The sequence below is a fragment of the Electrona antarctica genome (genome assembly GCF_951216825.1).
Source record: "Electrona antarctica genome assembly, chromosome: 19".
Classification (NCBI taxonomy): domain Eukaryota; kingdom Metazoa; phylum Chordata; class Actinopteri; order Myctophiformes; family Myctophidae; genus Electrona; species Electrona antarctica.
In genome coordinates, this window is record NC_136800.1 from 8,744,014 (window position 1) to 8,749,422 (window position 5,409).

The 5,409-nt window shown below is 39.9% G+C and overlaps 1 long non-coding RNA gene across 1 annotated transcript; it reads right to left on the reverse strand.

Moving 5' to 3' along the window:
- Positions 1-1,060: 1,060 nt before the first annotated feature.
- Positions 1,061-2,594, reverse strand: LOC306912389. Its single transcript, XR_013788370.1, has 3 exons — positions 2,482-2,594; positions 2,021-2,123; positions 1,061-1,192 (listed from the first exon to the last, which is right to left on the reverse strand). It is a non-coding gene; the product is annotated as an uncharacterized lncRNA (long non-coding RNA).
- Positions 2,595-5,409: the final 2,815 nt, after the last annotated feature.

The window sequence follows — 5,409 nt, forward strand, 5'->3', positions numbered from 1 at the left end:
TACTCACACAACGCCATCCCTAGGACAGTGAACGCTTGTGCGGTGGAATGTCTCCACTCTGTCCACAGGCAGGGGATTGTTCCAATAGCGGCTGCAGCACTCAGTTCGACCTCGTGGAAAAGAAAAATCACACCCGTGTGAAGTGAGGGGAGCTGTTACTAGCAATGTTATACATCTTTGATGACGTAATTATCAGACAAAACAAACATGGACAAAACAAACATTAAACTCTATCCATTGGCAATGGCGTGTTTAATGTTTGTTTAAGGAAAAACAAACATTAAACCTGTATATCAAAAACAGAGTGAGAAAGAGACACAGGGACACACAGGCATACGAATAAAAAATTAAAAAGCAACAACAAATAAATTATGTCATGATTAAAACCAGGGCAGATTAGGCAGTACTGATTCATCTGTACTTCTTCCTTTTATTATTGAATTCAAATGTCCTTTTATAATGTTGTTTCCTATTGTTTTGTGTAAAAGGTGTTCAAAACTAAATGGAATTTTTGTCAAAAGACTAGGACTAAAACTAAATAAGAAATTGCTGTCAAAATCAACACTGATGCGTAGCAATACCGAGCAGGCGCGGTGGACCTCGATATTGGACCAAGATGGTAACAGCATGAATGTTAGGATCGTTAACGTTAATCACAAAGACTGCTCAACTGGCTAGAATACGGAGAGAGTAAAATTTGAAAGGGTTTGAATTATTTTTGAAGATTTGGCAACCTATTTGAATTGTATGGAAAGATATTGTCCTTACCTGTATCAGATATGTTATAGGTTAGTTATTTACAGCGATCTATAGTCTAGATCTACTAGCTGCTTCTAGAAACTACTTAATTGATGTCTTAATGTCTCTTGTTTCATTATTCTTTTGTATTTTATTTTATCTTTATTTGAATTATGCTTTAACTGTGCTGTCTTTTATGTGTGTGGGTTTGTATGTGGTGAGGGGGATGGGTTGTGGGGGGGATCTGTATTTTGTGAAAAATTGAAAATAAAACGTTAGAAAAAACAATAATAATGGAGAGAGTCAAATGAATGTTTCCAGACCTGGCTCCAGGTTATAGTGAATGGGGTAGTGGTTCCGTTCATGTCCATTATCGTCCATATAGGTAATCATAGACTGGACCCATTTCTGAGCTGGGTCTGCACAGATCATTGCACCATTCTTCATTTTGAATCTAGAACAGACAGAGATAGTGAGAAGATTTTCATCTTAAGGTGTTGCATTTTAGATTGTAGTCGCCTAGTCATCTAAAAACAGCCAACTGGTCAGACTGTCGATAGATCATTCAATAACTGTCATTTCAGGTATTTTACATTTTGTTTAATTCCTCACTGGGTCACAAGAGTGTAAAGATGTAAGCACAGGTAATTATGTACAGTATTGTAGGCCTACTGCTGATTTTTGTTGTTGTAAAATTGGCCTAAATGAATACACGTTTAACCACTTAAGCCCTATTTTGTTATTATTTTAACTTTTAAAATAAAAATAAAAAGACCCAAAGTAGAGACGCCATATTGTACGCCATATTGTACGCCATATTGTAAGACTCCCTTATTTATCTTTGAGAAATGGAAAACAACATGTATCCATATTATTGGCCAATATAATGTCATTCGTCATCCAAAATATGTCCCTTATATTCCACATTAACTGGTAGATGACATGCTGGTTTGACATGTTGGCAGTCTATATTGACAATGAGAAAGAAGGGTTGTCCGCACACTGTATATCAGCTCCCAGGAAACTTTATTGAGATATTCTGAGATGTGCGTGCTTCCTTTTGGGCAGTCTATATTGACTCTTGTGTGAAAGCAGTGCTCTGAAAGTGAGATTAGTTTAACTGCACCAATAGAATCAGAATCAGCTTCATTGTCCCATCACAGATTTTCAAGTGGGTGAAATTAGTTTTTGTGCATAGTTCCCATCGTATCGTTGTTTCCATAGAAAAGAAAGGGGGGACAAGAGGGGAAGGGGAAAGAAGATCAAGTAGATCAATACTCACACAACGCCCCAGCTAGCACAGTGAAGGTTTGTGTGCTCGTATGCCACCACGAGCACACGAGGCAGGCGTGCGGCGCGAAATCTGAAGCAGCACTCCACAGGACCTGGAAAAGAAAGACAGCGTGAGAAAGAGACACATGAGACACACATGCAGGCATAGGAATAACAACAAAAATAAATAGCAACGACAAATTAATTATGTCGTGATTAAAACCAGGGCAGATGAGGCAGTAGAATTGCCTAACTCGTCTGTACTTCTTCCTTTTTGCTGAATTCAAATGTCCTTTTATAATGTTGTTTCCTATTGTTTTGTGTAAAAAGTAAAACCCATTGAATTGCCTTGTTGAAATAGAAACAAACGTACGCTTGTAATGTATTTTTGTTTGTCATTGATGTTTTATGTGTGGCTGTAGCTGGGGTGAAAGCCCAAGACAAATTTCCCTTGTGGACAATAAAGTTTACCTTGACCTTGACCTTGACTCCAGCTCTGTACCAGGACATCAACAGTTGAAAACAGCAGCATGCATGCCACTATAACTGGTATCTTCTTCACCCTCATAGTCAAGATGATGATGAGTATTATTAGTATTATTAGTATGGTTGTAGTCTGTCAGTCTATACCTGCTAAGTTGTATCTGTCTGTTTCTCTCTGTCTGATACTTATGCTCTTGTTGGTGGAATAATGATGATGATGATGATTATGAAAAGCCACTCCCCCCTGCAGTCTCCCTCCCTCTACAATCTACATTTCATCATTCGACTCATCTTATGTGCCTGTGTGTGTTATTGCCACATGCGTGTAGGTGGGTGGAAACTTGCGCACTGCACAAGCGTGCATGTGTGCACTTGTGTGTGTGTATGCATGAGCATGTGTGTTTTACAAAATGAACAGATAAAATATGATCAGGCTAATGAGGCTATAGAACCCCATGACCTCATGAAACAAGAATTGTCTCAACCCTTAAATCACTGGATTGATTGATTGATTTATTTGTTGGATTGATTGATTGATTGAAATTATTATTAACAGTATGTATAGTAAGCACAGTTTGAGGAAAACATGGGTCAAATACTGCTAAGAGGATTGGCTTGTTACATTGGGGTGACTGCGGCCCTCCATTTTCAATTCATCAGAACATTTAGTGACATACAAATGTACAGTGGGGAGGCGGGGGACTTTGACACATTTTTACCGGGGCCAGTTTTGAGAGCGCTTTTGAAGGAGAGTAGGGATTCACATTCCTTTATGACTGTTGGCATGGTGTTCCACATTTTTGTGGCATAGGACTTTTGTGTTTGGATGTATGGGATGTCAAGGCCAGAAAGTAGTTTTTCACCACTCAGTATACGTTCCTGCATAACTTCCGGGTATGATGATGATGTTGCGCGCATACCCTAGTATATACAGTAGTGTCATTTCTGTACTACTGTATATTCCTGTCCTGAATACAAGAACGTTCTCCACAAAACACGCTCGCCCCTGGTCTAAGGCGCGATTCATACTCCTATTTTAGAGCCGAATAAAAGTCGGTTCGGCGCTGTAGAGCCTACAATGTGACGTCATTTGAGGTTCGGGGGGGCGGTTACCGTCCTAAAGTCGGCTCTTCGGTGCTACTGAAAATTTCTGACGAGCCGAAATCATTTCGGCACTACAGCGCCGAAACAGCGGTAAAATAGGAGTATGAATCGGCCCTAATCCGGCGACCTCGGAACGGTCGCACCACCATGTATTCCTAAACGTACAACCTCAGTAAAACTACTGCATGCCTAACCCTAACCTTATTCCTAAACTAAACCTCAGTAAAACAATGCCTATTCCTAAACATATTCCTAATCCTAACCTTAACCTCTTTAAAACGAATACAAGAAAACAAGAACTGATGGGGGAAGCCTCACGTATAGGTCCTAACAGTAATACTAGCTTTGTTGTTGGTCTAAAACAGTGATTCTCAACCTTTTCTGGATCAAAAGGGCCCACTTTAAAAGTGTTCAGGCCCACCCATCTGACCACTTGGATTTTCAGATTAATATGTTCTGTCTTGAATCATGGAACTAAAACATTAACGGTATGAACTAACATTTTCAAGGTTTTTAAGTATTAATATTATATTACCATTACAATTATTTGGCCTTCCAATGGACCCTGGCCCACAAGTTGAGAATCACTGGTCTAGAAGTTTTGAAAAAGTGTAAACCACATATAAACCACAGGATGACACTCATCTCTCTGCTGTGCTGCATGTGGGTTTATCTTTTAAAGTCTCTGTATTTAATGTTTAGGTTAAACCACTATAGTTTCCATGAAGTGAAGGAGTTATCTTCTGATCATCACACCTTGAGAAGCCACATGGGTTGGCTTATTTTATTTTAAGACTTTGTGGTTTCATGGCCCTGTAAAATGTGCACTGTGTGCAGGTTGCAAAGCCTCACTACAAGATACACAACAGAGCGGTGGGACAACATGACCCCCATCTGAAGTGTGAAATGGAAATATTCCACACTTTTTTTTTACTGTTGTCTTCCAATGTAGGGTTCAAACTTATTTTGATGCTACTCATGTATTAACTAATCTTGCTGGGGACCCCCTGGGACCTCGTATTGAAATTCACTAATCGGTGGCGTCATAGTGTACTAGTAGTTCTATTTGCTACTCTGTGTTATGTGGTGATGTTTTCCTACCGGACGGGCACTAAATATGTCCCGTTACCCAATACCTACCCAAAGATGTGTCCAACCGGTACTTTAGCTTTCCTTCTTTTTCCTGAAGATTTCCTGAAGTTTTTGTTACATGTGTCAGTAGTGACACAATAGGGAATGAGACTTTACCCCAGGTGAAGGAGTTTAAGTATCTCTGCAGGGTCTTGTTCAAATCACGAGTGAGGACGGAGGAGATCAGCCGGGAGCAGGGGCAGTATTGCAGTCGCTGCACTGCACAAGATATTTTTTGTTACATGCAGTAGTGTGTGTGTGTGTGTGTGTGTGTGTGTGTGTGTGTGTGTGTGTGTGTGTGTGTGTGTGTGTGTGTGTGTGTGTGTGTGTGTGTGTGTGTGTGTGTGTGTGTGTGTGTGTGTGTGTGTGTGTGTGTGTGTGTGTGTGTGTGCGCGTGCGTGTGTGTACTGCGATCGTGTGTGCGCACGTGACTACACAGGACTGAAGTCATGTCAGCTCTTACCTGTAATTTAATGCTGATTCATGTATCTATATGGTTTTCTGTGCTATTTGAGCCCCCTGAATTTGTTATTAACTAGTAATCAACATGCGGCAATTTAGTACAATAATACAAATGCTTGTTTTTATTGTATCAGAAGTCAAAATCAGCAGTTGATCATTAACATAAATGTTTATTGCATTTCAACACTCATAACAACCCATAAACATAATGCATTATAA